The sequence below is a fragment of the Benincasa hispida genome, chromosome 7 (genome assembly GCF_009727055.1).
Source record: "Benincasa hispida cultivar B227 chromosome 7, ASM972705v1, whole genome shotgun sequence".
NCBI lineage: Eukaryota > Viridiplantae > Streptophyta > Magnoliopsida > Cucurbitales > Cucurbitaceae > Benincasa > Benincasa hispida.
Genome location: NC_052355.1, coordinates 6,533,143 through 6,545,463, shown reverse-complemented (window position 1 = coordinate 6,545,463; position 12,321 = coordinate 6,533,143).

Sequence of the window (12,321 nt, the reverse complement as noted above, 5' to 3'; positions counted from 1 at the left end):
GCCCCAGCACACATCGCATGCCCATTGTCGTATACCTCATTTTATGTTGTCTAACTTCATCGCATGCTTAGCGTCTTACACTCATCGTCTTGCATCGAGCCTTACGCCCAACCTTGCGCTTATCAGGCACTCAACCTTGCGCTCATCATGCAGCCCCGCATGCAACTATGTGATTACCCTCACGCAACGCCCCAATGTCTAGCGCCCACGATTTTTTCCCAACCAAGTGCTTTCTTGCTCGCGCCTGGCCCATACTCGTTGCACGATGGCCCTTCCTTGCTGCACGATCACGGCAACCTCTTGTTAATGCATGGTCGTATGTATGCAACCCCCTTCATACATCGCTCGGCCAACATGCATCCACCATTTAGCCAACAAGACACCCTAGTGTTTCCTAACCTCTAAAGCCAAGACCAACACCTACTAATGCCACATACCAACGTCCCACGACTTGGCCTCACATCAATGCATCATAGAAGTTTTAACTCATGCGACCATGCCTCAACTTCAACGCACAGTTTTTCCTCATGCGTCTAGGCTTCCTAACACCAACGCATGTCTATTTTATACTTAGCCATTTTGCTACTATACTTAAATATCCTTTTCCACAACATAGTTTAGCAAAGCTTCTCCCTTTAAGCTTGCACTTTAGGCTACTTTCTACATCTTAGGTAACCTTAATAAGGTGAGGGTGTCACATGCCCAATCAAACGAATCTCCAAAATGGAAGGCATATTGATTTAGAAAAACTGGCTACTCATACCCATGCAAATCAAAGGACTGCCTTTACAGGCAGGAGTTCACGACTCACTCAAGATTCAGGTCAAGTCACCTATGGTCATCTTTGTGAAATGTAAGTATCTTTTATCAACAGCGTTATATAGTGAGACTATTCATTTTTTGGTCTGATCTTATACAAATTCTTTGTATAGAACACCCCCGTTCATATGTCTTCACATGAATGATTAGGATCATATCATTTGTAGCACTTTACAACAATTGTAATAACTACAAAGTGGGTCGTGTTCATAGTGTCGCCAGGATAAGGTATCCAGCCTTATCTATCTAGTACAGATCATTTAGGCTATCTATTAAACATGATCCACCTATATGTCTCCATATACATGTTTAAATTACAGAAGATAACCTTGGATATTAGTTTTATTTTTGTGGGTTATTGCTACTAAATGTTTATTTGATAAATAAATTGTTTGTACATTACAATTACAAACTACAGAACCCACGAGATTTAGGGCATCAACCCCAACAATCTCCCACTTGCCCTAAAGCTAGTGGGATATACATCATAAAAGTTAAACTATTACAAAGGTACACAACAACAAGAAACTAGGGCATACAATATGCACCCGGTATAAACTCTCCCACTTGCCCTAGACTAGATGTGGCCTGTCCCGACCCATACTCTTCAGGTGACCCTCAAAACACCTTAGTCATGGGGGCCTTCATAAATGGATTAGCAACGTTGTGTGCCAAAGTTATTTGCGTGATAATCACGTCTCCTCGATGCACTATATCTCGTATCAGATATACTTTTGCTCTATGTGCTTCCTGCAGTTGAGACTCCTAGGCTCTCTAGAATTAGCCATGGCACCACTATTATCACAATAAAGGGTCGTGGGTTTTGACATGTCTAGAACCACTTCCTTTGGCAGCTTCAGAAGCTCTTACATACTCTGCATCCATGGTGGAGCAGCAATGCACCCTTGTTTCATGCTTCTCTAGACTACAGCAACTCTATTGGGTGTGAACACTGATGTTGAAGTGGATTTCCTAGAATCCCTATAGTCTAAGAATCAAAGTTTATGTATCTTATAAGGATCAAATCCCTAGACCCATACACGAGCATGTAGTCCCTCGTTCTCTGAAGATACTTGAGGATAGTTTTAATGACAGTCCAGTGATCTAATCTTGGATTTGATTGATATCCACTGACTATCCCCACTGTATAGCAGATGTCAGGTCTAGTACATAACATTGCATACATCTAGCTACCAACAGCTGATGCATAGGGGATTCGTCTCATCTCTTCAACTTCTTGAGGTTGCTTAGGCACTATTAATTAGATAAAGCAACTTCATACTTGAAAGGTAGCAAGCCTCTCTTAGAGTTTTGCATCGAATGACAAGCATTTTGTCAATGTATGATGCTTGAGACAAGGCCAGCGTTTTGTTCTTTCGATCCGTAAAGATCTAAATGCCCATAACAAACTGCGCCTCTCCCAAATTTTTCATTTAGAATTGGGTCACCAACCAATGTTTAATTTCTATCAGTAGACCTACATCATTCCCAATGAGTAGGATATCATCTATGTACAACACTAGAAAAGCTACTGAATTGTTGATGATTTTCTTGTAAACACAAAGCTCATCTAGATTGTGATGAAAGCCATAAGATTTCATCGCAGGATCAAATCTTATATTCCAAGATCGAAAAGCTTGTTTCAATCCATAAATGGACCGATTAAGCTTGCAAACATTTTTCTCTTAATCTTGGGTTACAAATCCCTCAAGTTACTACATATAGTTAGTCTTTTCAAGATTGTCATTCAGAAAAGCAGTTTTTACGTCCATTTGCCAAAATCTCATAGTCATAATATGAGGCAATGGACAGAAGTATCCAGATGGACTTCAACATAGCAACAGGTTAGAAAGTCTTATCATAGTCAACTCCCTCAACTTGGGTATAACCATTTGCCACAAGTCTAGCCTTGCAGGTTTGCACCTTCCCATCAATACCCCTTTTTCCTTGTAGATCCATTTGCAACTATAGGTTTTATCCCATCAGGCTGTCTACAAGATCCCAAGTCGAATTAAAGTACATAGACTCCATTTTGAGATCCATAGCTCTGATCCATTCATCTTTGTCAACATCCTCCATTGCCTTCTTATTGGATAATGAATCTTCAACATCACCATAAAAAATGACAGCTAAGCTTCTTGTTATGCTAATTTATGTGGCCCTCTTCTAAGAATGTAGCATTTGTCAACACAAACACTTTATTATCTTTAGGATCGTGGAAGTAATCACCTCTTTTTCTTTTAGGGTAGTCTACAAATAGGCATAATTTTAAACGAGGTTCCAACTTCTTAGGATTAGCCTCAAGCACGTGTGTTGGGCAACTCCTGATCCTGAAATGGCGCAAACTACCTTTACGACCATTCTACAACTCCAATGGTGGTCCAGTAAAACTCTTTGATGGAACATAATTCAAAATATAAGTTGTAGTCTGTGCTACATAACTTTAAAACGAGTAAGGCAAGAAGCATAACACATCACAGACCAAACCATGTCCAACAGGGTTCGATTTCTCCTTTTTTTATACACCATTTTGTTGAGGTCTACCGGATCCTGAGAGTTGGGATACAATTCCATGTACTATCAAATAGTCTTGGAATTTCAAATCCATATACTCTCCACCTCGATCAGATCGAAATGTTTTAATTTTTTTTTACTTAATGCATTTTCAACTTCAACCTTGTACTCCTTGAACTTTTCAAAGGCTTCAGCTTGTTGAGCAAGGTGGTCAAGTCGTAGTAATCCTATTCATAACAGCATTGCTGCGGAACTGTAGAAAATTTTCAAGTAAAGTTTCCAGGATCAAGCTAACCTGACTGGCTTCATCAATGATAGACCCATTCATCACCGCCAAATTAAAGTGGACCATCATGTTCAAAATATATTCTCGAATAGAGCCCCATCTGCTATGCGAGCATTAAAGATTTACTTGAGCACATCATGCTTGAGCTGAGTGGACGACTGTCCAAATATTTCCCTCAGGGACTCCATGATCTCATGGACAATAAGTATAGACTCATGCTTCTTGGCTAAGACCTCAGATAGGCTTGTCAAAATGTATGCCTAGGCCTTTTCATTTTCCAAAAACCATCGCTCACACGCCTATCGAACATTTCGGGTGGCATTGGCAGGTGAGACTTGAGGACACTCCCCAACCAGGATAAATCGCAGGACATAGATGATTAGAACTGTATTGATAGTGTTCTTCCATGTAGTATAGTTATCGCCATTAGGTTTATTGCCAACAAGCATGTTTAAAGTAGTGGATGTCATTTTGAATATTGCCAAACCATACGATTTATCTATATTAGTTACACAAGCATTACCCATTTTAAACAACCATTCAACTTTAGTAAAATAAATTATTGCACCCTATGTGACATCTATTTTGTAATGATGCTTCAATGGGGCAGGGTAAAAGCCACCATAAGATGATCAATTACCCTTTCACTGAATTGAGACTATCCCAACCAATAATTACACCAGAACAACTCTTGTTCCTGTAATTATTAGTGACCATTGCTTGGTCTAAAAAAAATTTAACTAGCTTAACATTTTTCTTGTAAGTGTAACCCTTCATTTTAGATTATAGAGTTCAGCTCCAATGAGCCAACAGGAGGAAAAAACCGACTGGACAAAAACTAAATCAATCCTATCCATTTCTGGAGTTCGAGTAAAAAAAAAATAATACAAATGCCATTCTTAGGAGGACACAAGGAAAGGTGTCTCGAGGCCGAAAGCAAATGTTTATTACAAACTAATGAGAGAGACTGTAGGATGTGTTGACACATGTCTCGCTCTCAGTTACTATAAACACTCTCTCCATTCACCTTGATATTGACCTATACAAACACCATCCGTAAGGGGACACAAGCAAAGGTGTATCGAGTGCGAGCATAGGTCTCGCGGTGTGAACTTTTAGGGAGAAACGTGGTGGGATAAATGAAGTATCATATATCTCATTTTTTCTTCAATTAAGTGTTTTACCTACGGTTAATTAACTTAGTTAAATATGGCTAATTATTTTTAATAAGTGATCATTAACTATGTCCTATGTAACATTTACTTTGGATAGTTAAACAATATTGGTTATTGTTCATTAAACCCTTTAATAAACTCTAATCAATTATTGCATGCTCGTAACAAATTTATCTAATTCACCTTCTAAGTCAGTTCTCAGGTAGGGGTTGTTCCATTTCCGTCAGCTTAAATAGCTCAGCCTAGACAAAATTGTCCTTAGACAAAGGTCCCTTATAGATACATTTGTTACAAACTTAATCCTTTATACCAAACAAATTTAATCCTATTAAACTAATTAAAAGATTAAACGTATTTCTAATCTCATAGGTCTACTATGAATCAAAATTTAAACTATTTTTAAAAAATGATTCTAACCTATATCAACTTGCAACTCTTTATTATGGATTTTAATTCCTAGTTTCATTTATTTATAAAAATTATAAAGAATAAATTAAAAAAATTAAAACCTAAGATTGCATCTAATGACATACTTTGTAAAAGTATAATATTTATAAATTATCTAAAGTTGTTTCATGCTTCATGCAATCTCATTTTTATTACTTAACATACATAACATTTATATACTAAAGTAATGAAAATATTAACAACATACATCCATACATACTAACTATATATTATAACCATTATAATATAAATGATGCATGGTAATGTTATTAATGCATGCATTCATATATTATAACTCTTAAGTTATATGATGCATGAGCATGTTATTAATTAAATCAAGCAACTATATTATAACATTTATAATATTGATGATGCATGAATAATGGTGACCTATAGTGAGATTTACTCTATATGACATACATTATGACATATATTATAAAATAAATCATACATATAATGCATAATTCAAAAGAAAAACACACATTTTGACCAAGATTGGCTTCGTAACAATTAATTAAATTAATATAACATTTATATTAATTTAATTAATTAAATAAACTAATTATTACATTAATAAATATGAAAAATAGAGTTGAACTGAGATTGGCCTCGAAAACTCAGATCTTTGTCGAAAAGCATCACAAACAACCTAGACTTAACAAATACAAACTTGATAGCAATTACGCCCAGAAACAAAAGGGCCCTTACATACCGAATTGTAAAAATAAAGCAGAAAACTAAAGCCAATCCCGATGAAAACATCCAAAATGCACAATAATCACATGCATAATCATAAATGCAACACAGAACAAAGATCCCATCATAACTCTGAATTAATTTAAAAAATAATAATAAAATTAAAACTAAAAAACATCTAGTTTGATGTCAATTAAAGGGATGAGCGAATATCTGTAGCGGAAGGGGATCAATTCCCAACTTAATTATTTTACAGAAACAAAAATTCAGAGGACGAATTCCTCCCTTGGTCACGAACCACATCAGTGAATTGACCTGAATCCTTAATGTGTTGTGAAATTCTACTCTTCACATATTCATCTCTTGGTCACAAACCTCCTTGATCTCTCTTTTGGAACATGAACATGCCAAAAGACAGCAACCCAAATCCCAATTGATTGGACACCACCACAATGGAAACCTCTGTATTCTCTATAGGGTGAGAATTATAGAGAGATTTTTGTGGCTTCTTTCTTAATTTTAGCAATGTAACGACCCGACGTTTCGAGTACTCAGACAAAGGCCATCACGACATAGTGCACATTCTCATTCAAACATTTTGACCATCATAACATAAATTCAGTGAGAACATAAATAACCATTATAAACTGAAATATTAATTTAATAATAAATCCAATAACCAAAACATTTAGTTGAAATCCCAAATAAAACATTCACAAAGAAAATGATCCAAAGAAAAGCAGCGAAAACATGTTATCTGAAAATGTACTCAAATGAAATGAACAAAAACCATAAAAAAAAAATGTGTGGAAGCATTTTCTAATATCTCCATATGGCTCTATCACGAATCTCGTCTATCTCTTGCCAACCCATTCTTATCATTGCCTGAAAGAAAAAAATTAAAAGAGAAAATGATGAGTATAACAATACGCAGTAAGTGACCTGCTACTGGGCTCTCTAGGTTATCTGTTAGCTAGTTTATCTAGACACCGGTGTACACCCATATCATTTCAATCGTAGTGATTCTGAAGGGTTACCCATGTAGATCAAATGACCGCCTTCATAGGCAGTTCACAACTCACTCAAGATTCAGGTCAAGTCACCCATGGTCATCCTAGTTTAGTGTATGTCTCTTCTATCAACGGTGTTATATAACGAGACTATTCATTTTGTGATTCGGTCTTGTACAAACTCTTTGTATAGAACCCTTCCCCCCCTCCCCACATGTCTCCACATGAATAACCAGGATTAGATCATTTTTAACACTTTACAACAATTGTAACAACTGCAAAGAGGTTCGTGTTTGTAGTGTCACCAAAATAAGATATGCAGTCTTTTCTATCTACTACACACCATTTAGATTATCTCTTAAAAATGATCCACTTTTATGTCTTCACGTACATGTATAAGTTACAAAAGATAACTTTGGGTCTTAGTTTATTAAATTAACTCTTATTTTGTTAGATAAATAAATTATTTGTGCATTACAATTACAAACTACAAAACCTCAACAGTATCAGTGTTAGGGAACCTAACTTGCTCACTAGCATTTACTTTATGTAATCTTAGTTTAAGTGCACATTGTAAAAATTAAGTTACATTTTAGTGGATTTCTTTTCACCTAAGTGGAAAGCCTCCCTCTGTGTGCATCTCTCATACTCTTTGCTTCTCTCTTTTTGTCTGTACTGTTGTCAGTAGCCTTTTTACTAGCTTGTGATATTATTGTCTTTTAAATTTGGAGTGTCAAGAGATGCTTCAAATACCACACTTCACGCTTTTTAATTCGACGATGTGGACCACCTTGGGAAGAATACAAGGGTAGATCGCAACGCTATGAAATCTTTTGCTATTAATTGGCAATCCGTCTAGGTCTTTGGTGAATCAATTTTGAGAGATTTTCAATCAGAGATAAAGAGAGAAGCAAGATTTCTAGCGAGTTTAAGGCATGGGGCTATGCTAAAGGACAACAGTCGAGAGTTTCGGATGTAGTCATACACAAGAGACGAAGTCAAATCGTCCAGCCAGTCATTTCTTCCTTCCCCTTTCCCTTTAATTTCTCTGAATGTTTGCAATTTTAAGTGCAATTCTAAATTTTGAACCATGCTTGGCTAATTTCCTATTATTAAATGGTGTCAATATAGTTTTTGGATTGTTGAATGATTTAAATTCATTTCCATAGACTTGTTGGATGTTGCTTTCTTCTAGAAAATTTTATGCATAACGTTTTCAAGGACTTGATGGCTATTTGACTATTGCATGTCTGATTTCTTTATTGTCAAAGAGGACTTTAGGTTAGATCAAGGTTGTTAGATTATTGTTCAAGTATGCACAAGAGTGATATACGAACAATAATTGTTAACGACGAAGAGTCTTAATGTCACATGTTGGTTAATCACAAAGTGATCTAGGCTAATAATTGATTGTAAAAAATATTGAGTACGCGAAAGGATACCTAGATTTTAGACTTTTAGACCTACAAAATTGGTGTTAAATTATTCTAATGATAATCAATGAAATCTATTATCCATTAAACGAAGTTATACCTTAGAATGTTTCTTTGACCGAATTCTGCCTAACTAGTGGATCGATTTACTTGCTTTTCTTGCTTTATTAATAAATTCATTAACATCACATTTAAGTCCTTAGATAAAATTGGACAAATAAAGTCTCAAACTAATAATTTTATACATTGAAACTCTAAACTTCATACTTGAACAAATTTAAACTTGTCAGTGCATGAATAAAACTTCATCTTTGTGTCTTCCTATATTTTGAGTAATTATCACATGAATAAAACTTCGTTAGATGTAAGATCAATGAAATATAAAAGAAAAATGTTGAAATTAAATGAAGAGTAGATTTTTCATTGATATATATGGTTTTTCATCTTCCTATATTTTTCTCTACTTATTTAAGAATTATCAATTATATATATTTTAATAGTATTTTGGTAAGATTTTGGGTGAGAAACAATTTAATTTGAGTAATTATGAGTAGATTTTAAATGCAATCAAGCAAAAATAATTATAAATCACAAACAAAAACCACAAAAATTAACATGCCAAAAGGTTTTTGTTTAAATTGATAAAATTACTATTTGAGGTTTCAATACAAACCTTAATGTTCAGGGATATACTTTTTTCCCTTTTATTCGATAAGGAATTACAAAAAAAAAAAAAAAATATTTTTAAAATAAAAAAAAATTGTTTAAAATATTTACAAATAATAACATAATATCATAGTTTATCTGTGATAACTACTATCTGTGTTCTATCTATTATCATAGATAGACTGTAAAATTTTATTATATTTATAAATATTTTGATGAATTTTTCTATATTTGAAAACAATCCAAATTAATAATAATAATAATAACTAAAACATATAAAATACCAAATATTTCTAAACCTTTCAAAATTAAGAGTCGGTTGGAAAATAAAATATCACAGTTTCCCGTATTAAAACTAAATAAATAAACTTATATTTCTTGTTTAAAAAAAAAATAAACTTATATTTCATTGCATCTTAACATAGGATTATAATAAATCAAGATTAGACCAAATTTTGGTCCATGCAATGAGTGATTGAAGGGTTTATGTTTTCATTGAGATTAACAAAGTCAACTTGAAAATTTGTGACATATAAATAAAGAAGATTAAGTCTTAATTAATGATTGTTAATGTCCCACAAGGCTTAATTTATGGAGCAAAAGAACTTTGGTAAATTAAATGGTCAAAATTTTATTTTGTTTGATAGGGGAGGTGACTTTTGGTCAACCTTGATCTTCCAATTCCATGATTATGTTTTTTGTTTGGCTTTGGCCCTCCTAATAGTCAAACTGCCTTTCCATCAAGACTTCTATTTTAAAAAAAATGTAGTATCAAATTAAAAATATATATACTAAAGTAGGGGTGTTCAATTGATCCGAACACCTGAACAACTCGGACTACCTCACTCACGTTATAAGAATTGGACTGGGTTAGTTTTGTTCTTATATTAGATTGGGTTTAGTTGAAATTTTTCAACTTTTATCGGATTAGGTTGGGTCATGGGTTGAATAAATTTTTTTGTTGACTAGATAAATAGAAAATTTAGAGGTTTTATTTTGAAAAATAGCAAAAAGTTTTCAAAATTGTGGAAATGGAAAAATCAAATTAAATCATTAAAAATAATAATGATAAATTATTAAAACAACCCTCACTTACAAATAAATACCTAACATTCACAAGTTGAAGTTGGAAAGTTACAAAAATGTTCAAAAAAAACTTCAAATATACTATAATTAAATAATTATCATGGTAACCAATTTGCCAAGCATCAATAATACCTACATGATATAATTACTACATTACTCTAGGCATTCATGGAAAAATAAAAAAATAATTAAAACTAAAGTCACCAACAACTCAAATAAAAAATAAAAAGAAACTAGAGATTTGAAAATCTTCTCCTCTTCCTTCGGTTTTCCTCCCAAAAAGAAATTAGGGATTTGAAAGTCTTCTTCACACATCCACAACACTTCTTCCTTCGATTTTCCTTTTCGTGAAACGACCACAATACACACTATCACAGAGAAGAAGAAACAATTGAAGGAAAGAAAATCACATATTGTAGTTATATGGTTGTTGATTAGAGACTTATGAACGAATAAAAAAGTGAGAAAAGGTAGAAAAAACACACGTTAACCTACTTGTGGAACAGCAAAAGTGGGAAGAGAGAAAAAAGTATAGCCCATAGGGTTACATTTTTTTTTTTCTTTCTTTTATTTTTATTTTTTTACGTTTTATTAATTTGAGTTATATTAAAATTGGATTCTAAAACAAAATCTAGACATTTCAAATTCGGTTGAAATTTATTGGGTTTTTAGAATAATATATATATATATATATATATATATATATATATATATATATATATATTTCCAAATTAAGGTTGATACATTTCTCTCTTAAATTTAAAATTTACAAATTTCAAATCTTTTATCAACTTAAATGCAAAATTTTCAAATCTCATGTCAAATAAATTTAAATTGATTATCTTCTCAATTATATAAGTTTTGACACTAAAATACAAAATTAAAAGGAAATAAAATCCAATAATTTGATATAATTAATTTAAATTCAAAAGATCTCAAAATATTATCGTTTATATGATATATTGGTATATTATTGTATTACATGTTAAAAACATATAAATCTATAAAAAAAAAAAAAAAAAAAAAAAAAAAAACATATTTGAAAAAGAATTAGATAAAACTAAATGAATTTGTAAAAAAAGAAGGTTACAAAAAACTGAATTTGATAACAAAATGTTTAAACAAATCGAAAAAGAATGAGATAAAACCGAAATCAATAAGAAAATGTATAAATAAATCAAAAAAAGAATAAGATAAAGTCGGATCTAATAACAAATGATAAATATGGATAGATAATCATGAAGTAAAATTAGGAAGATACAAAATTCTGTTATAATAATGAATCACGAAAAAAAAGGATGGTTAAAATCTCATAAATTTACATTACAATTACACTATATACGTAAATCTAGATTAGTTAACTTTCATAGTTTCATATTACTATTACATTATATGTGTAACTATATGTTAGTTCATTGGTGAAAACATATACAAACATAACTATAATAATATGATAAATGCTAAAATTTAATATGTTAATAACAATCTAATAAGTTAACAAAAATAAAAATAAAAAAATAATGTAAAATTTAAATATTTTACGATAAATTGAAATTTAAATAGAGAGATAAAGATGAGATATTTATTTTTTCTAATGGAATGGAAAAGTGGTTATAGAAACCAAACATGAGGAAAAACTGTCAATTTAAATTTTAAAGCTGGTAAAAAATGTGCCACTTTTTTCTCTAACATTCATATGGTTTGAAAATAATAACTCGCTCACTTATACTCTATTTCTATTTTGGATTGATTCACGCTATAGCAATTACATATATTCAATAATTTTTATGGAAGACTACACAAAGGACAAACCTTATAAAAAATGGTCTCACATGAGTGGCACACATTTGTCAAAAATTTTATTATTTCCTAATTTTGCCAAATATCCAAACGAAACCCGAAAGCTTGTTGTTTCGTCCAATTTTCCTAAATTTTTTCGGGTCGATCCAAACCAATTCGAATTATATATATCTTCATTTAGGTTTGATTTGGTTATTGAGTTCTTGTTTTTTAAAATTAAGTCTATAGACACTACTTTTATCTCCAAACCTCTTCTTTTGTTATCTACTTTTTACTAATGGTTTAATAAACTAGGCCAAATTTTGATTAAAAAAAAAAAGTATGGCAAATAATTCAACTATTGTACTTGACAAAGATGCAAATTATTGTAAGGAATGAAGAGAAAATAG